The 23,285-nt window shown below is 33.6% G+C and overlaps 1 protein-coding gene across 1 annotated transcript in view; it reads left to right on the forward strand.

Moving 5' to 3' along the window:
* The window catches only part of LOC145293765 (sodium- and chloride-dependent GABA transporter 1-like), a 252,598-nt gene that overhangs the window by 126,441 nt on the left and 102,872 nt on the right, over positions 1–23,285 (forward strand). The gene's annotated exons all lie outside the window — the stretch shown is intronic.

Consider the following 23,285-nt stretch of genomic DNA (forward strand, 5'->3'; position numbering starts at 1 on the left):
TTTCTCTCTCTCTCTCTCTCTCTCTCTCTCTCTCTCTCTCTCTCTCTCTCTCTCTGTATGTATATATATATATATATATATATATATATATATAATTGAAGTCCTTCTAGCTACAATCAAAACCGAAATCAAAACTCATGAAGAATTCTTGGTAATTTTATTTATTATAAAAAATGAAAGGTTGTAATAATTAAATGACAGTCGGTCGGAAGAAAAAAGGATGTAAGCTTGACACACAAAATAACATACACGCTATTGTATTAATTTATAGATTAATTTAATACAGAGTGTATGTTACTATTTAATCCATCATGTAACCTGACTCAAGTACAGATGTATGTTCATATAACCTGATGTCTGTTCTCGCGGTTGCATTAGCATATTTCTATTATAAACTAGGTCACTAGATTTCGGTTTGTTTTGCAAATATTTTTATGTTTATAAATCGCCTTATTTTTGGATTCGGAATCTAAGTTAAAAAAAATAAAAACAAATAAAGAACACTAATATTCACTATAAAAATAAGATTTATTCTCCTTGGGCGACGTGTTTATATCAAAGGTCTCTAATTAAGTAAAGGTCAGATTAAGTATTTGGAAATAAATTGTTGTTATGTAGTTAATTGCGGACAACACATTAATATAGACTAATAATTGTCAGTTAAAATCCAAACTTTATTTGTCAGCTTAAATGCTATTTAACCCTAACTTTTACAATCCGGTAAACATAAAAAATAGAAGAATATATGAGATTGTTACCAAAGAACACACACACACACACACACACACACACACACACACACACACACATATATATATATATATATATATATATATATATATATATATATATATACTGATAATAGACAATCAAAACCTTCCTAAAATAATTGGTGATTATAAAACCGGATACATTTATGACACCATAAAACCCCACAAACCCAACTCTCCTCCGCCCCATTATTTCATTTCATAAGTAAGAACCCCTATTTATAAATTAACTAAAACAATCAATGATCTCATAAACTTTTACTTACAAAGCAACTGCAGCATAAAATCATCCGAAGAACTTATACAAATTCTCCAAACAACGAAAGTTAATAACAAAATCCCCGCCCCACTAAACGTGGAAAGCCTCTTCACCAGTTCCCAGTTCACGCAACCATTGATATCATCATGAACAATAGATATAATTATCGATCACTACCTCCCCTTAAAATTAATCCTAAAAATATTACTAATATGTACAACCGAAGTTCTCTTTTATGATCATAAAGGCAACATTTACAAAAAAAACGATGAAGTATCAGTGGGTCTTGTACCCACTTTTAGCAGCTTTTATATGTCCAACCCGGAGAATAAAATATTTAATAATATTAAAAAAACGTCTATTTACGTTAGATACGTCGATGATATTTTTATTTTTGCTGACAATAATAACGAAATAGAAAAAGTAAAAGAGCATTTTTAAACAAACTCCAGACTTGCTTTCACTTATCAATTAAATACAAACAATAGTATTCAATTTCTCGACGTTCTCATAGACTCCAGCAAAGATGAATTCATCACTTCTCTGTATAAAAATACTATTGCAACTAATTCCTGTATCTTAAACTTCAAAAGTAAATGTCCATACCGATACAAAACCGCAAGTATAAAGAATATCATTAATCGAGCCAAATTGATCTCCTCAAATTAATAATTCTACAGCGAATTAAAAAATACCAAACCAGTCTTAATTAATAACCAATTATCCATAACAAATTAAACTAACACTTGGAAACTAAACTAGTAATAACCGAGTTAACAATTCCCACCCCATCAATATATTGTATCGCAACCAGCGACACCACAACTTTAAATCAGATGAGAAAGTACTGAGGAATATAATACATCGATATATATCTCCAGTCAATAGAAATAAGATCAGATTTATCATCTAGTAAAAGAAATTAACACCTACTAACTTTATAATTAAAAACAATACATCCCGGACCACAAAATCAGTCGATGAAACCATTGTAGTCTACCAATTTAAATACCTCTTGAAAGAATGCATCTCCAACAATAGAGCACCAAAGGTTACATTGGACACACGGCCAACACATTGTCCAGACGATTAACCCTAAACCTTTCAGGTAGAAGCTCGATTTGCCAACACCTAAAACAACATGGCTGCCTACATTCACGATTTAGAAAAATCCTAGTTGAAAACACAAAAATCATCTATATGGATCCAAACGTAAAAGACTAAAAATACTGGAAGCACTGTATATATAAAAGCTAAGCAGCCAAAAATTAACAACGTTAATATGTATGTGCGCGCGTGTGTGTGTTTACATATGTATATCTATCTATCTATCTATCTATCTATCTATCTATCTATCTCTCTCTCTCTCTATATATATATATATATATTTATATATATATATATATATATATATATATATATATATATATATATGTGTATATTGTAATTTAAATTTATAAATTTATGAAATTAAAAAAAAATAGTAAATTCCATACCGTTTTGTAAATCACACTTTTAAACCATTGCACATTTATTTTAGCCACGTTATTAACACGTGAAAACATTTTTACACACTTCACAATTTCAAGTAATTTAAATGTAATTTGAACTGTATTAATGCATTCGGATTTTAAACGAAACAGTAATAAAAAACTGCCTGGAGACGACCGAGGAAAATAAGTTTAAAGTACTTGAAAAAAATGGACGAAACGACTACAGAATTTTCCTACAAAAATTCGACCGAGACATAAAGATGACCATTCGAAAAATGGAAAAATGACAAGAAAGATCATTAAGCAAAAACACTGCGTTCTATTTAACAATATCCGTCTGAATGAAAAGATGTTGCCTATATATATATATATATATATATATATACTTATATATATATATATATATATATATATATATATATATAAGTGAGGATGTGTGTGTGTTACAAGCTATATACTCTACGAATTTTTTATCTACAGACTTGAAATTTGGTATATAAGGTATTCAGACTTCTAAATCAGTTTTCATCCAGACAAAGGGCTGTTAAAGGATAAAAGTTTGGTACTCGAGGGTCATGGAATTTATTTGTTTGTTATCCGTTTCACAAGGTTTGAAAAAAACTTTTAAAAATCGTGTCAATAATTATTGTACTTAACTCACTTGTCTTTAGGTTTTAGTTTCGATTACAGCTCGAGTAGCTTTTCTTTTACTTACAAGAACTATTTAGAAAAAATATAAAACTCGTATGTACATGTATCAGTTTCTTTCCGTTCCTTACTTCATTTTTAAAAGGAATTGAATTTTACGTTTAATACCGAGCAACGCCGAAGACATCTTCTGGTATCTATATATACTCCTAAAAATCTGTTTTGTTTTTGTGTATATTCATATTAAAAATCTTTTTATTTCCTATTTATTTAGTTATTTAGTCATTTATCTGCTTTCCCACTGTGCAAATTAGGCACAAGGTCGTTTTTTAATGTGGAGAGTGAGGGGAGGAGGACCAGCTCCCTCGAGAGGGAACTGAATAGTGATAATTGGTATGAAGGGTTTCCCCTTCATTGGCCAAAACTGATTGCAGTAACTGCCGGAACAGATACTACACTTGGATAACGGGAAAAAGATCTTGGCCTGAAGGCCAAGAAGAAAAAAGGGGAACCTTTTTCTGGTTATTTATAAAAAAAAATGAAACTCTGTTAAATACGGGTCGTGGAATTGCATTTACTAACAAAAGATCTAGATAATTTACATATTCATTTAAACATTCATTTTAATGAATTCCCTATTAGTATTTTTTGGTTTTCTTATGGGATCGTCATCGTTAGTTAATTATTACGTGTAATTATATTCATGCAGATATTCTACATAATTCATACTAGAGTAATATTTGCGGGAAAAGGTTATAGTAAACATAAACCTCTTTCTATGTATATTTATGTATGCGTATATATATTTGTTTAAAAAAATACCTACCAAATTCCTCGGTTTTTGTTCTACAGACATGAAGCTTCATACATAACGTATTCGAACACGTGCAAACTTTCATGTTTGGGTTTTAGCCGGGAAAATCTGTGGAAATATGTGGAAATAAAAAAAAATGAAATTTGCCAGGTAAAGGTCGAACGACGTAGAGTAGTAGCTATTATTTAATGTTTTTAATTTTTAGCTTTGCAGCAAACATGTCTTAATTGGTCAGGCATTAACATCACAGGAAAATAGTAAATCGTAAGCTAAACGTTTTGGTTACGATTCTCGATGGTGGAGCACGAGTCATTTATTTTTAATTTTAAAAGTATTACTATATACAGGGTTTAGTATATTATATAATATAATAATAAATACGAAATCGGCATTAATCAAAATCTCATATTTAAGTGCATTTTACGACCTGGCAATGCCGTACAACCTGCTAGTATATATATATATATATATATATATATATATATATATATATATATATATATATATATATAAATGAGTTTTTTCCATCTAAGTATATGAATATGAAAACGATTGTTTTTTTTTTTTATTATATAATAAAACATAACATTTTAAAAGATCATATATATATATTTGGAGTATCCTAGGAACACACGGGTAAATGTCTATAGGTATTCACAATTTGCATATAAACTTAATAAACATTTTCTACTAAATTAGTATTGTACAATTTGAAATGGGCGTCGCCATATCTATATCTATATATCTATAAAAGTGAACGTGTCTGTCTGTCTGTCTGTGTACATTTCCCTACACAATAACTCTGTCAATTGTTAGTCTATAGACTCGAAATTTGAAATACCGGGTACTGAGATTTGGGAAAATCGATGTGACGGGTGTCAGCCAGAAATTTGGCTGTTAAGGGGTCAAATTTCAACGATTTGACCTTTAAGAACTCTACCAAACTCCTCCGACAATTTTGGGTCTAGACACTTGAAATTTTAGATATAGGTTCCTTGAACCTGGATCTAATTTAATAAAGTGATTTGAGCCCGAAACTATAAATTTTAAGGGGTCATAATAGGGGTCAAATTAAAAAAAAATTACTCTTTTTTTTTTTTTTGCTCAGCATACACCTCCAAACACCCGGGCAACGCCGGGCTGAAATGCTAGTATTCTATATATACGCAAAATATAATTTTTATTCATACAAATAGGAAACATTTATCTCTTTTATGTTGTAAAATATTTATGTTTAGTTACGGTAATGGCTTCTTCCAGACATAGGTTACACTATATTCCCAAGGATTTATAGATACCTTTCTTTTTAACTGAGGTTGCATAGAATGTTTTAATCTTCTAACTCCAAGATATGTGTAAAATAGGAAAGTGGACATAAATCACATAGAACACAAACACTTCCTAATAAGTTATGCTTATGAATTAATATAAATTTATTTCGCATATCGTTAGATGTTTATAATTATTTCCGTCTTTCGTAGTAAATGACCTTCTCTTTTTACGTTTTTTCCCCCTTTCTTCTTTTTTTTATTATTCTTTTCGTTTTTTTTCTAAAAATTCAAATTATTTTCCTCTTTTGTTTAATTTCTGATTTCCGGACTCTGTGCTTCTTTTCCTTCTGAGCTTCTGCATAAAGCCTCGAAATATATTTCCTTTTTTTTTAGGATGGAAATAAATATAATTACAAAAAAGAAAAACAGAAGCAAAAACCGAACCAAATATAAACATATAAAAACAGAAGAATTTTATGACTCCGAGATTTTTTCAAGATATTTTGTTATAATTATACTATTGGTTGCCGCGCCATGATTAAAAACGGATAGGCTAACGGCTTAGAAAAAAAATGACGACTTTTTAGACAGCGATTCGTGCTTACAGCATCTCTTTGTTTACGGAATTTTTTTCATGGGAGGGATTATTTAAAAGATGGGTTGATTGAGAAATAAAGCGGAAATAAAACAAATACATTTTCAGTGCATCAATTTCCATTCTTGTCCATGCTTTGTACATAAATACTACGATTCCCATTAAGTTTGCACAAATAATAATAATAATAATAATAATAATAATAATAAGAAGAAGAAGAAGAAGAAGAAGTTTTTAACCCCTCCCCATCCCCCATTACTACATCACTGCCCCCCTCCAAAAAAAAAAAAGAGTGAGATCGAATAGCCAAGTAGTCAAGGAGTAAGGAAATACTGAGAAGTGAGTACTGACCAGACCTCCACTGTATAAGTACGACGAGAACAGGGACCTTGGGGAAGCTTATTGCCATTCAAATTCCAGTAAAGTCCAATGACCACTGCTAACGAGAAAGCAATGGCAAGCAGCTTTTACGATAATGCAAATTTATCTGCAAATGTTATCGAAAGACGTGGAGAGTACTGGAAAATTTGGGAAGACTTGTTGTCACTCAACTTCCAGGGAAGACCACAGGCTGTATTCCATGAGATCTTTGATTTCTCGTCTTATCCTTTATCTCTCTGTTTTCTGTTTTGTCGATTTTCTTACTGTCCTTCGCTGCCATGATTATCCTTTCCGTGATCTGCGTTATGCATTTTTCAAAATCTTTTTTGTGTGTCATGCACAAAGTCCTCTTCCACCTTCTTTTCTTTTCACGTAGATTCGTTCAACATCGTCCTTTGGGTGTAGTATATTGTGTATAGTCATGAGTTTCCTGATCTTCTGATCGAGCTTTCTTAGTTCTTCTTTGGTCCATCCTATCAACGGTCCTCAGTATGTTATTAGTGATAATGCCCATATATTTATGCCTTTTATATAATTTAGTTTCTAGAAGTTTTATTGTTCTTAAGGGGTTCCTTTCCAATTCTCTCTTTCGTTTATGTGGCTTTGATCGTGTCTGCTTCCAAAACTCCCAGTTATTTATAGTTTTATGTTTTCCTAGGACCCTCATCTCTGTTTGGTTGGGTAGTTCCATGCCCTCTGTTGTCTCCAGTTTTCCCTTTCTTATGACTATTAGTGCGCACTTTTCCATTATTATTATTATTATTATTATTATTATTATTATTATTATTATTATTATTATTATTATTATTATTTAAAAGATTATTATTAAAATTATCGTCATTATTACCATCTCCATCACGATCATAATGATAATGCTGAAAATATTCAGTATTATTATCATTATTAATAATTTGTTAATATTATTATTATTATTATTATTATTATTATTATTATTATTATTATTATTATTATTAAATATCATTATTATCATTATCACCATAATCATAACGATAATAATGAAGATACTACTACTACTACTACTACTACTACTACTTCTACTACTACTAATGCTACTACTACTGTTTCTACTTCTACCATTACTACTACTATTATTATTATTATTATTATGATGCTAAAAATTATTATTATTATTAACATTATTATTATTATTCAACCTTTATTTTGTAAAACTTTTCATTTGTATTTTACTTACACAAAATACATTTTAAATCTTCCACATTTCTGGGAGAGTTGAAAGAAACTTTAATTTAAATTATTTAATTTGTCGAAATTAACCGAAATAAAACATCAGTTGAACGACATTTTATTTTTTCCATCGTTTTCAATCGCTTATTCGTTAAGAAATTGTGAAGATGCGCTCAAATACTGTTTGTTTGTATCGGCCATTTTTTTTTACACAGTTTAGCATTGAAGTATGCGACAATCATTGTATCAGTGGTGTGAGGTAATGCCGAAAGAAGAACGATATGTTGAAATGTTGTATTTTTTTACATTTTCACCCCAAACAGGGCACATTTCCACTTTGGTGTAGGGGTTACTATCAGGGACAGCAACTACAGGGGTACTATATAGGGATTTGGGCAGCAAGATGTCTGTTTTCGTTGTATTTGAACTTCTGCATGTCAGTACAGTTGGGGAAGCAGGGACCTGAAATGGAATTCCAAAGTCTAGCGGTTCTGGGGAAGAAACTACTGGAGTAGAAAGATCTTTTACATCTAGGGATCTCTACAGTGTGGGGGTGGGATTTTGCAGCCTGTCGTGTCTGTCCAGGGTGTTCACGTCGTGGGGGCACACGTGCTTGCAGTTCGTTAGAGCATTCACCATTAAAATACTTGTAGAACAGGCAGAGGGATACAACGTTTCGTCGATGGGACAGAGGCTGAAGCTTAGATGCCAGTTAAGGGCCTATCAGATTTTCGAATCTATTTTGAACCTTGTCATACCTTGAATGATCTACATTGTTCGTATTATTCGGAAGATTGTTATCATCTTCAGTGTTATTCTTCTTTTGGCCGACGTAAGCCCAGATCTTCTTCAGCTTTATTTTGTGGAACTCCAGATTTTTTTCTGTCGAATAAAATATCTGTGCATGTCAAGCTAATCAAAAGCCTTGATTCTAGTGAAACAACTGGCCCTGGCGACATTCCAATTATACGAGGGACGTTCCAAAAGTAATGTTCCATATTTTTTACCGCCAGAATGGATCAGTAGAGATTAGAAAATACATTGTTATCATGACTAAACTTATGCATCCATGATCTGAAGTTTCATTTCTCAACTGAAGATAATAACAGTATGAGATTCTAAAAAAAAAAATACCTGTCATAAACACGCGTCGGAAGCAGAGATACGTAATTGAATTACTCCACACATAAAAAAAAACTGAGCGGATAAACATACACCGGCGCTTATTGGACGTTTGCGAAACCAATGAAGTTGATGTCAGAACATTTAAGAGATCGATTCGTTGGTTTCAGAGATGTGAGTGACAGAGCATGCTCCGGACTTTTACGGCTGAAGTGTCAAAAGTGTCTGGCAAACGTGTATTGAGAATGGTGGTGACTATGTTGAAAAATAATTTCTGAAGCACAAAAGGTCGCTTGCTTTAATGGTGCTACTTCCGTCTTCGTGGCTCTTTAGCGTTATTGTTTTTTAGTTTAGCAATATAAGACCTTAGTTTTGGAAAAACTCTCGTACCTTCAACGAGTTATGTTTGGAATCTTGTAGGCTCATCAGCGTGGCAAATATTCGGACAGATAAATTGACGATTTTTGTCGCTAATTGATGCCCATTATTTTATGGTACTATCGCTTCCTCGGGGGTGTTACTTGGTTGAGGAACGTCCTGGGAACGCAACCAGCTCGCCTGGGAATAAACGACATTCAACAATATCTAACGATAGCCACATGTTGGAAACATCAACAAAAATGGGTCGATATGTCGTCGGCTATAACTGGCTGGAATGGGTCGCTTCTTCATTGCGTCGTTACAGGCATTTTCCCATCGTCGGCATTAATGACATGCTGAAATCGAACGCTTGTACAAAAATAGCGAACAAATGCATTTTTATAAAAAAATATAAGTTATTTAAGATTCAACAATGAGGGGCATATTTTCATAAAACCAGTTGAAATCAAACGCACGCTTATGTCGCGTCCACTAACCACAGAATGCAAGCGTCAACTGTTTAAAACAATGAAATTATATTTACTTCTTTCTATCTTCATTGAAAGAGAGAAAAAGGGAGTGAAAGAGAGAAATAGAGAAAGAGAGAAAGAGAGAGATGCGTTTTACGCAATGTTTTGTTTTCGAATGCCTCGTTGACGAGTTCTCCGGGTTTTACCTTTCAAATTCTAAGGTATTATATCGTTTTGCCTTGGTTCAATATTATAAACAAAATGTCATTCTTGGCTTGAGTCATAGCAGAACATTTTCAAAATCACAAATACCTGTTTAACACATTTGCACAGCACAAGTGCAAATCAAGTTAGGCACAAGGTTCATTAATGTAGACGCCCGCATATCCCTCAAAAGGGGTTACATCATGGTGCCCCAATTTTCCTACGTCCTAATATCCTCGAGTGGCATCTGAACCTTGATAAGTGGTGATGCTTATGTAAAAAAAAAAAAAAAAAAAGATACCGAAAGCATCTTCATTGAATAAGTGGCGTTCTTAAACATCAAGAGAAACTTGATAATGCTTTACGGTTGCAACAAAATTCTGGATAGTGTTCTTACGTTAAACGTAGAAATGCCCATCTTTTCGTTTTCATCAGAAATTTGCATACTTTTGCGAACCATTTGAGATGAAAGGTTTTCAAATGATTCGCTTTGAAGTATTCGACAAACATTCTCGTGTTGGTCCTTTTTATGGGTGCCAAAATATTCCTCATTAGGGAAATTTGATAGTCAATCTATTTTTTTTTTCATCTTCAGTATTTGGATGGAACTGATTGCTACTAGCATGGCTGTGGCTGATTGCTCCGTCAAATAAAACGCGCAAAGTCTATCATAGAGAGGCATACAGATAGACAGACTGACAGGAAGACAAACATACAGAAAACAGACGAAGAAATACGATAATCCTGTCAGAAACAAGAAAGGATTATACAAAGATCCATCGGGAAGGTCAACGTCAGAGGATCTATGACCTTGTAAGGCTTATAAAAATCGGTCGACATATAAACAAGATAATATATATATATATATATATATAATTTAAAGGAGATTAGAGCAATAGTCTAAAGAGCTGAGTGTATTTCAACGTAACATTGAAATTACTAGTTTAATTGAAATACGGGAAAGAGAAAGTGCTCGCTGTAATTTAGATATATAATAAGCTCGATAGGTAGATATCCTAGAGCTAATTCAATATTAAGTAATGTGATTGATAATTTAAAATTTGAACAATTAAATTTCAACTAAATTGAAAATCCGTTTCACAAGAAGGAACAACAACAAAATCAATTATCTGTACGATCGTTTCGGAAAACAATGCTTTTTATTGCGGCAAACGTTCAGTCACGAACAATAATTACATGTAGTTATAACAAGCAAGGTCTCCTCGTCCGCAAATTTTGAATGGTTCCCATTAAATCTAAAAGACACCATAACTAAACCTAGCATTAAAAGTAAGGCAGATGTATCTTTTAATTTTTCGCCTTTTGAAATCAGGAACTATGGTTAAAATACTCATATATATGTTTGCTATAGTTTTTCGCCTCTTTAAATGATGAGTTTTAAAAGGGGGGGACGTCCGTGTAATAAGTTATTTCTGTTATTGTACTTTTGGTTTAAAGACGTCTTTAAATATATGCAGGGAAGAGAAAAGGCACCCCCCACTAGGCCATGAAATCTATTTTAAACTCTATCAATGCAAACAACGGTTCTTTCTCGCAGCGTCTGCCATGATGTGGCAACAGTACTCCATCCTTGGACGTACTTGAATTTTATAGAGAATTACATTAGCAGTGGGATATCTACTGGGGCGATATAATGATCACACATATTTGCCAGCGACCTTCGCAACGGATTTGATGTACGAGTTCTACTTCAGATGAGGAGTAAAGATCAGACCCGACGCTTGTCAAAACACGAAGCTTTCCCAAGATGAACTAAATTACAATTAGTCCCGACAAGCGATCTACTGTTTCAATCTGAAGACAAAAAACAGTTTCTTGATTTACTGGACGCATGAACTTTAAAAAAAAAAAGAAAGAAAAAAGGAGAAACAAAATGAACGGCATTTTTAAAGCCTTTATTCTAAAATTTACTACTCCTATATTTTAATTAGGTAGTTCTAACCACTGTATATGCATGTGTGTATGTATTTTCCCTTTGACCAATTTGGTATCCACAAATGGAGAACGGGTTTCATCATCTACTAGTCATCAGATTAATAGATTCAGCCACTCTGATGAGTCGTAGACGACGAAACACATGTCAGTGGATAATTACATTTTAACAATACATACATATACATATATATATATGTGTGTGTGTGTGTGTTTGTGTGTATTTGTGTTTGTGTTTGTGTGTGTGTTTTATTATTACAACCTTAAATGTATTAACTTAATTCTTTACAAGTTGTTTCGATAGACAGCATAAAATTATCCGTCCATATCGTCAGATTATTCAAGTATTGAGCAAACTTAATTCTTGTTTTTTTTTTTACCAAATATACCTTTTAATATGCATATATATATATATATATATATATATATATATATATATGTGTGTGTGTGTGTGTGTGTGTGTGTGTGTGTGTGTGTGTGTGTGTGTGTGTATTGTTACACAATTGTTTTAAATTTGGATTAGATTGTTTAAATCAGAAACATGTTTTTTCTGTTAAATAATGGGCATTAAATCAACCAATTAAAAACAATTCGTCTAATTTAATCCGTTATAGATTTCCATTTTTTGATGAAACGGATTTACTTTCCATTTAATTTGTATTTGGCTGAAATACTGGCAAATTTAGTTATCCTGGTGTAAAAACGATCGCATCGAAGCTCTCAATATTATATTCTAAAACATCAGTCAAAATATTGAATATTCCTGGATGTACACACAATTTTGACGTTTATTACAGACTGGTGGGGCCGTCCGGTCGTAGCTGGTTGTAAAATACGCTTAAATATATTTTGATTCATGTAGATTCCGTATTTATTATTACAAAACATTTTTTTATTTACTATTAGATTCTAACGTATAATGAAAAAGAATGAGTTGGGTGGCATCGAAACCCCCCCCCCCCAAAATAGCTCTTCAATCGCGCTCTTTACCGTTTGAGGTATGGCCAGATAGATAAGAAAGCTTTTAAATTGAATCATTTCAATAAATGAATGAATGTGCTCATGCATAAAAGTAACAGAAATACGTCGACAAGCTGAAATGAACATTTTGCATTTCAACTTGTCGACATATTTCTGTACACTCTATTCATCCATCCAAATAAAGATTTTACTCGTTATAAAAACAAACATCGTGTATAATTGCTATTTCCTCTCAATTGAAATACACACAAACACACACACACACACACACACACACACACACACACACACACATATATATATACGTATATATATATATATATATATATATATATATATAACAGTGAAAGTGTCTGTATGTGTCTGTGTGTGTCTGTGTGTGTCTGTGTACATTTCCCTACGCAATAACTCTGTCAATTCTTAGTCTACAGACTCGAAATTTGATATACCGGGTACTGAGATTTGGGAAAATCGATGTAATCGATTTTCAGCCAGAAATTTGGCTGTTAAGGGGTCAAAGTTCAACGATTTGACTTTTGAGAACACTACCAAACTCCTCTGACAATTATTGGTCTAAACACTTGACATTTTAGATATAGGTTCGTTGGACATGGATCTTACTTAATAACTGGATGTGAACCCAAAACAATAAATTTTAAGGGGTCATAATAGGGGGCAAAGTGAAAAAAATTGACCGCTTTTTTTTCTTTTTTGCTTAACATACACATCCAAATACCTGGGCAACGCCGGGCTGAAATGCTAGTATATCTATAAAAGTGAACGTGTCTGTGTGTGTGTGTGTGTGTGTGTGTGTGTGTGTGTGTGTACATTTCCCTACGATATAACTCTGTCAATTTTGGGTCATAGTAGGGGTCAAACTTTAAAAAAATACTGTTTTTTTTTTGTTGTTTTTTTTTTTTGCTCAGCATACACCTCCAAACACCCGGGCAACGCCGGCCCGAAATGCTAATATATATTTATAAAAGTGAACGTGTCTGTGTGTGTGTGTGTGTGTGTGTGTGTGTGTGTGTGTGTGTGTACATTTCCCTACGCAATTACTCTGTCAATTTTTAGTCAGACTCGAAATTTGATATACAGAGTACTGAGATTTTGGAAAATCTTTGTGATCGGTTTTTGGCCATAACTTTAGCTGTTAAGGGGTCAAAGTTCAACAATTTGACCTTTGAGAACTCTACCAAACTCCTCCGACAATTTTAGGTCTAAACACTTGAAAATTCTGACATAGGTTCCGTAGGCATAGATCTAACTTAATAACTTGATTTGAACCCAAAATAATAAATTTTAAGGGGTCAGAATAGGGGTCAAATCTTTAAAAAATTGACCTTTTTTTTTTTTGCTCAGCATATACCTCCAAACACCCGGGCAACGCCAGGCACCCATGCTAGTATATATATATATATATATATATATATGTGTGTGTGTGTGTGTGTATGTGTGTGTGTACGTACGCTCGCGCGTGTGTTTGTGTGTTTGTGTGTGGATGTGTGTGTGTTTATTTCACGGCTTGGTCCCTTCTGGAGTCTGCAACAAATTTCTGCCTATATTCTGCTATTCCGCGTCCATCAATTCTCGGCGCGTCAAGAGACCAACATTGGAGCCCGACGCTCAGACTTTTAGACTAAACGCTTTGATTGAAACTAAAAAGTCTACAGAGGTCTACTTGTATAAATCAAACTCTTTCTTCGTTTGATTTTCTTGTGTCACTACTCAAGGGACGAGCCTTTTCCCAATTCATACGAAATTCTATTTGTAATTGTGTCTAAAATTACGAAGTTGCTATATAAATATTTAACATAATATTTTACTATTCTAAAATACTCGAACCTAATACGTTTCCATAACATTTCTTTAATGGATATTCAAAACGTCTATATCTCTATAATAGTAATGGACATCTATGTCTCTATAACAATAAGCCCCTGTCTTGGTTGACTTGACGACGCCCGGTAGTCCTTATGCACAATACGTTTCTAAATGAGTTCGATAAGATGTATCTGAAGAAGGTCGGTTGTCACATCGACTGAGATGTTGTGAAATAAGCACTCTAGTTTCATATAGTAAAACCTTTTGAACAATAACACCCAAATAATCTCGATATATATATATATATATATATATATATATATATATATATATATATATATATATATATATATATATATATATATATATATATCAATGGTGAAAAAACCGGACTAGAATGCTCAATGTGTAGCCAGAGCAGTATATAGGAAATTTATTACTGTGAGTCCGGAATGAGTTTACATATTGTTTCAGCTAGAGGAAGATCCTCAAAGAGAGGAAATATCCAACTAGCATCGTCAGAATTCATATGAATTCTGACGATGCTAGTTGGATATTTCCTCTCTTTGAGAATCTTCCTCTAGCTGAAACAATATGTAAACTCATTCTGGACTCACGGTAATAAATTTCCTATATATATATATACATATATATATATATATATATATATATATATATATATATATATATATATATATGTATATGTATATATATATATATATATATATATATATATATATATATATGTATATATATATATATATATATATATATATATATATATATGTATATGTATGTATATGTATATATATATATATATATATATATATATAATCAATGATATTAAAGAGTGTACATTCATTTTACGATCAAAACCATAGTATTCCATTTTTCTTATAAAGCCCGAAATAAGTAAAACTTATAAATATTTATCATATCGAACCAGTGATCTAATATCTGATGTTCAGATTTTGAGAGATCTATTTTCTTGTTATATCTATCAAAATGAGTATGTCTAGTTCATTCCTCAACAAAGTAACAAATAATTACGATTTCTATGAAATTACTACTGTTTAAGGAGTCGTTATGTGGGCTATATTTAGTTCAATTTAATTTCATGCAAAGTGGGTGAAAATTGCGTGGAAGCCGTTCGTAAAAATTCAGATACCTACGATCTTTAAGAAATTTTAGCAAAACCAAGAATAGTTTTTTTTTTTTATTTTAGCGTTATTTATGGGCTTGATGTAGAGAAAAACTTCATTTGAAATATTCCAGATTTGCATTGAATCTCGTATATAATCACTGATGATGATTGCAACATCTTGTCAGACGAGTGCCACTCCCTCAGACATTTAAAATCCATGATCCCAAATGCCCGAGGGAGTATCTATACAAAGATGATGTTACATAGTCTTAGCTTTGTACAACAGCTAAGTCTCTCTCTCGGTTCAAAATGTTGAGATCCAGCAACAAGCAAGAGCAAGATAGCCAGCAACAAATTAAACTGCAGACCAGCTTAATGCGGGTACTGGTCTCCCGCTTTATGGTTTTTTAAATCAGAGATTTGCTTCTCCTAGAAAGGTTGCCTTCACCACGCCTTACGGGAGCCCTCTCCACCCCAATACACATATACACACAAATATACACGGTGCTAGTTGGCCGTTGACCAAGGAAAAGAGTTCATTCGCCCTTTGTAAGGTCTTGTTTTTAATCCTTCAGGGAGACTAGCCGCCCTCCTCACCAAATAAGTCTGGTGGGGGAATCAGTTTAGTCGCCGGTGACTCGACTATGAGGCAGGTAGTACTGGGTTACATGGTACCAGTAACATATGAAATCGCCTGACACATATAGGGCTATGGCAACAGCATATTCCTTTCATTGTTTTGACTCTCTAGTATATATCCAACACAGTAAGCTACAGTTAATCAGCCTAGAACCACATCACTCTATATAAAAGCATATAAGAAATCAACGGATACACACTCGAGAGTCAAAACAATGAAAAGAATGCTGTTGTCATAGCCCTAACAATAATTCAACACCAATTAAGCAAGATTAATTGAATTTTAATTTATTCGTTAGGACCCTCATACTTGAGTTATACATTTTAAAACAATTTTTTTTAAAATTCCGTATAAATTTTTATGGAAAAACGTATAAGGATTATAGACATAAGGATTAGTATGATAATATTGTCATTTTAAGTGAGAAAAAATATGCAAAATTATCTCATGGGAAAATAATTTTTCGGGCCTAGGGAATGATTTAAAATGAAGTTTTATAGTATATGTAAATAAACTAAATCTTTTGCAGATGAATGCAATTCCACAACCCATATATAACAAAATTGTATTTTTTTATGCATAAATAGAGAAAAGGATTTTCAATATGGGATTTTAATATGGGATTTGCCAGGTGAAAGTGGAATGATGTCATTACGAAGATACATGCGTAACGTAATAGCTATTGGTTCATGTTTTATTTTTTTATTTTTAGCCTTGCAGCAAACATGTTTTCATAGCTCAGGTATTAACGTCAAAGGAAATCGTATGCTAAATGGTTTGGTTTCGATTCTCGGTGGTGGCACACAAGTACAAGTTTTAAAACTTTTTAAATCATTCTCCGATTGGGTTTCGACCCTGACTTGAGGTAGTTGCTTGTCTAGCCGTACAGGTGAGCTGTGAAACAGTGAAACAGTACTGTATGTGGATGACTATATATATATATATATATATATATATATATATATATATATATATATATATATATATATATATATAAAGTCACCTGCCATCCTTTTTAAGAGATGAAATCACCCAATAGTCCAAGACAAAATTCAAGAAAGCAATTACGCCCGGGCAATCAACAGAGATTTATAATTATATAGCCTAGTGTTGTCTCTAATAATCTCGATATATGAAGCTAGACAATTACTAGACAAATGAGTTGTAGGATGTATTAGTTAATATTGAATTGAAACGTACATATAGTTTGGCTGAAGCATAGTTTGGGGGCATACACTTTAAGTGGCGACATGTCTCACGTTTGTAAATTTTTAAAACAAAGTTCATAGTCATGATTTCTTTAGTGCAGTGGCGATACTGTCCTGATGTTATATGGATTACAGATTCTTTTATTTTTTTCTTACAACCCTTCATACATGGCACAAAAACTGGTAAATTTTCAAGCGGTGTACTTTAACGTTTGATCCAGATTTCTAGGATCTTATTTCATTCTCTTTTTGTGTAGTTGTTTCGGTGGAGGAATACTCTTAAATTGTCAATCTTTTCTGGATATGCATTTCTGTTGCTACATATTGCCTTTGCTCGAGGGCGAAGACGACGGGCGTTCATTTCTTTACATGGTATGGATGACGTGAATTCGAGTTTAGAAATTATCTAGTAAAAGTGGACTTTCCACATACAGATGACACAAATCCCTGATCAGTGCGAGTTATTAGCATATCTAGAGAGGGTATTATTTTTCTTATGTTACTTTTTCATCGTCAACTGTATACAAGGACAGGTAGAATTCACATGGTTCAGTAATGTTTGTACATCTTAGTGATGCGGCCAGAGTATTAATATGTCATTCACATAACGCACCAACATTGTTGCTACTAATACTATTTCTTCAGAGTAGTCCATGTATGCATTAGAACTAAGATTAATGACGATCGTATAAATATATTGTCTTTCTATCTACAAATGTCAGATCTCATCGCGGAGTATGTGGTTTCTACACAGATGCACAAAGTCTTTATTATCCACTTCCAGTTCTTTTATTGAAGTATTTGAAGTTAACTTATCGCGTACAACATTCACAAAACATTGTTGATTTTTTTTCATGAAATAAGCTGGATTCATAGAAATCTGCATCTAGATGGTGTGATTAATTTTTTCCCCCATTTTAACGCCAAACAAGGCGCAGTGCCAATTTGATGTAGAGGACTACTACCGGAGACATAATTTGCAGGAATGTGACCATTTTTTGTACCCATTCCACTACAGATTGGAAATCTTCCTCTAGTGTTCCTGCCATTTCCTTAGATATGTGTTCATTTGTTTTCCCCTCGTGTCTATTATAGAGCGTGGTGTCATCAGCAAATATACCCATCTCAGATACAATTTTATTCGGGAGATCATTTATAAATATTAGGAATAATAAAGGTTCAAGAATAGACTCCTGAGGTACACTCGCATTTATATCATATTGTTTATATGTACGACCGTCGAGGAGAAATACCGAAAAAATCCTTACTTTGCAGGTGATAATTGATCCTTATTTTTACTGATGGTCTGTGATAGCCTCCGCTTTGTTTTTACTTTATAGTAGCCATCGGATCCAATTAAATCTGCCAATTTATTGGGATATTCAGCTCTATTCATTAACTGTGTAGTATTTCAGAGTTCAGGTGATATCGTCATTATAGCTAATTCTTCTTTTTTGAGATGTTAAGTTTTGGATTATTATTTAAGTTTGCGTTATTTTTAGGCTTTTATGTCTAAGTAAAACAATTTGCTTGGTAGTGGGGCGAAGTTGAAACATTTCTTGAACACTGATTCCTTATAGAAGGTAAGCCGATGCTTATTTTTGTTAACAATGGCTCTTATTGGTGATTGGTGCACAAGGTCTCTTTATGTCTTTCGGGGTTACTAATTTATTTATTTAGCAAGAATTTCTTATCTGAAACTGACATTTCAGCCTGGCGCTGCCCAGGTGTTTGGAGGCGTGTGTTGAGCAATAAAAATAAAAAGTGGTAGTAGGAAGGCAGACTCGAACCTGTACTGCAAAGGAGGAAAAGAACGGGAGGAAAACGTGACGTCTTTGCTGTTATGACCATCACCAAATCGGAAGTTACGTAGGTTTTAATTAAGGCTAGATAATCGAAAGGAGAGGATGACTTTCGAAAATACAGGTGAAAAAAAGAGACCCTCCGTGTAGAAAAATGCCCAGTTGAAGGTGAAGATATTAATGTTTTTAGCCAATTTTTCGATATTTGTCGTATGAAAGGTCGAACTTCAAAACGATACTGGTCCAGTAAAAATCCATCGCTTCTGTCGAAAGTTTTAGACAGACATGCAAACGTACATACATATATACATACATATATGCATACATTTATATATTGGTAACTCAAAATTTCGACCAAACCCGATTAAAAACCTTGCCCTATCTTTCAATACTCTTTATGTAAAATTTCAAACGTTTAGACTAGAAATTGTCTAAGTAATTGGGTAGCGACTGAAGCGGTCAATTTTTTTAAACTTTGACCCTTATTATGACCCCTTAACATTTATTGACACAAAGATCAACACACAAACATACACTTTCACTTTTATATATATACTAGCATTTCAGCCCGGCGTTGCCCGGGATTTTGGAGGTGTATGTTGAGCAAAGAAAAAGCGGTCAATTTTTTTAACTTTGACACCTATTATGACCCCTTAAGATTAATTGTTTTGGGCTTAAATCCAGTTATTAAATTAGATCCATGTCCAAATAACCTATATCTAAAATTCCAAGTGTTTAGACCCAAAATTGTCGGAGGAGTTTGGTAGAGTTTTCAAAGGTCAAATCGTTGAACTTTGACCCCTTAATTAATAGCAAAATTTCTTGCCGAAAACCGATCACATCGATTTTCCCAAATCTTAGTACTCTGTATATCAAATTTCGAGTCTGTAGACTAAAAATTGACAGTTATTGTGTAGGAAATGTAGGCAGACACATAGACTCACACACAGACAGACACTTTCCCTTTTATAGATATACTAGCATTTCAGCCCGGCGTTGCCTGGGTGTTTGAAGGTGTATACTGAGCAAAAAAAAAAAGAAAACAAAAAGAAAAAAGAAAAACATACAGACTCACAGACAGACAGATAGATTAAAGAAAATATATACGTATACATAAATATATATGAAAACAATTTTGTGTTTACTGTAAACTTTTTACGCAAATATTATGCAAGTATAAATCATGTAGAATATCTGCATGTATATAATTACATGTAATAGTCAAATAAAGATGATCATCCCATGAGAAAACCGAAAAAAACTAATAGTGAATTAATTAAAATGAATGTTTAAAAGAATATGTAAACTAGCTAGATCGTTTGCTAGAGAATGAAATCCTACAACTTATATATGAGAAAATTGTATTTTCTTTTTAAATAAATAGAAAAGAGGGTTTTTAATATGAATATCAATACACACAAAAGAAAAGCGAATTTAAAGGCGTATAGATAGATAGATAGATAGATAGATATACACGTTTTCTTGGGTGCAGGTTTTGACCAGGGAGAGGTCGAAACTGCCTGGTCGATCTGCAATTGATGTTTCTGCTGGCTGCTGTGGATTTTATTCCGGACGAACTCAGACTTACACGATTTGCGATCTTCTTAAGACAACGCACTCACAAAAATTGACAGAGTGGTTTTCTCGAATTCCATCCCCAATAGTCTCTAAATTTCTATTACGGGCTAATTTATATAATAATTTAAGATTCGTACGCATTCACATGGAAACGTCTATTAAACATTTTCTGCGCTATCAATTTACGTAAGGCACAAGGTAGGTTATTTAGCAAGATAGAATTCCCATTTGCATATAACCTTTACTGGATATTGATGAAATTATCAAGTGAATTTTAATCGATGAAATTACTTTAATTCTCGATCAGTTGTATTTCAATTTCATTAAACGATTTCGTTTCATCTGGCCAGGTGAGCGGCTGTGTAACGTCATGCAAAGTGTCATTTACGATGTACACAATCAAATATTCAGCACAATTAACACTGAATTCAATTTCTCTTCACATCAGTATTATTGTAGAGTTATCCAACGACCATTTGCTATGGGATCAACTAGTATTATTAAATTCTACTTGTCGTATGTGTAACTTCGTTCATTGCAAATCAGTGCTACAATGAAGCGAACCCCTTTTTAATGTAATCTTTTCGATCTAGAAATGCTATTTAGTATCGAAATCTGTTACATAACTGCATACAATTCTGTCGATAGAAAATAATTAAGGATAATAAAAATACCAATGGTCAAAGAAAAACAAGTATGTAACTGATTAAGAAGAAATGAGAAAATGGTTTCATTATATATTTTGATTAATTACTTCCAGAAATGTCCAATTAATAGCATGGTGGGTTATTTTTTCCTCTCCCTAAATGTCAAAGTCAAAGTCACCATCTAATTATTTTCTATTCCGAAATTAAACACTTGATTCTTTTAAGTGGCCGCCCCGGTTCCTGGGTTAGAAAATATCTGAGTTATGTTCGGACAAAGAGAAATAATGTTATCAAATGATTACTTGTCTCCCACAGTAATAAAAAGAAAAGGTTGAACAGCATTCGTCTGCTCTTTATTGTAGCTATTTTACACGTTTCTGAACAAAGGCATCTACCGGTAGAGAAAATGAATTTAGTAATTCATTATGTAATTTTATCGAAGCATAAAATCTGAATTATACGAGATTCTGCGCATGATATTTACGACGCTCAGTCTATAATGAGGTGTTTATACTACGAATACTTTCTTAACATGCATTATTAAAAATAATTCAACTGCGACACTAACCGCAAATCTGGTTTACTTCTTTTTTTTAATTTTTTTTATTACATTTTCACCCCAAACAAGGCAAATTGCCACTTTGGTGTAGGGGGCTACTGTCAGGGGCAACAACTACTGGGGTACTATGAAGGGATTTGGGCAGCAAGGTGTCGGTTCACGTTACACTTGAACTTCTGCACGTCAGTACTGTTGGGGAAGCAGGGACCTGGAATGGAATTCCAGAGTCTAGCGGTTCTGGGGAAGAAACTATTGGAGTAGAAAGATCTTTTACATCTAGGGATCTCTACAGTGTGGGGGTGGGATTTAGCAGCCTGTCGGGTTTGTCGAGGGTGCTCACGTCGTGGGGGCATAAGTGATTGCAGTTCGTCAGAGCATTCACCACTAAAATACTTGTAGAAAAGGCAGAGGGATGCAACACTTCGTCGATGGGACAGAGGCTGAAGCTTAGATGCCAGTTCAGAGCCTATCAAGTTTGCGACTCTCTTTTGAACCTTGTCAAGGACCGAGAGACTAGTAGCAGATGCACCAGCCCAGATGTGGCAGCAATACTCCATACATGGGCGAATGGTGGCCTTATAGAGGTACAGGATACTTTCGGGTGTTAGCAGTTTTCTAGCACGGTAGAGAGAGCCCACCTTTCTTGCAACGGCCCTGGCAATGCCTTCAATGTAATTGTTCCAACTCATGTTTCCTGTGAACGTTAGGCCAAGGAGTTTGAAAGATGGACTCTCAGATAAAGAGTCGTTGGCCATTGCTATGGGTGGTAGAGAGGGTTTCTTGTAATTATTGAATGAAACTAGTTTAGTCTTGGCAGCATTGAACGCGACCAACAACTTTTGTCCCCATTCCACTACAGATTGGAGGTCTTCCTCTAGTGTTTCTGCCATTTCTTTAGAAATGTGTTCATTCGTCTTCCTGTCGTGCCTGCCATAGAGTGTAGTGTCATCAGCATATATACCCATCTCAGAGGCAATGTTGTCGGGGAGGTCATTTATGAATATCAGGAACAATAGAGGTCCAAGGATAGAACCCTGGGGCACCCCCGCATTTATATCATATTGTTTAGATGTACGACCGTCGAGGACAACCTGGATTTTTCTCTCATCTAAGAAGGATTTAATTATGTTAAGTATTCTACCAGTGATACCGTATGATTTAATTTTCCTAAGGAAACCCTCATGCCATACCCTGTCAAAAGCCTTAGATATATCTAGAGCTACCGCTCTGCCCTCCCCCGCTTTGTCCAGTGAATGGTATATACGTTCAGAGATCACAGTTAGGATGTCTGCTGTGGAACGGGCTTGTCTAAATCCATATTGTTTGTCAGTCAGTAGTTTAGCATCTGTAAGATGA

Source organism: Euprymna scolopes, chromosome 15 (assembly GCF_053919585.1).
Source record: "Euprymna scolopes isolate OS-2025 chromosome 15, ASM5391958v1, whole genome shotgun sequence".
In the NCBI taxonomy this organism is placed as follows: domain Eukaryota; kingdom Metazoa; phylum Mollusca; class Cephalopoda; order Sepiida; family Sepiolidae; genus Euprymna; species Euprymna scolopes.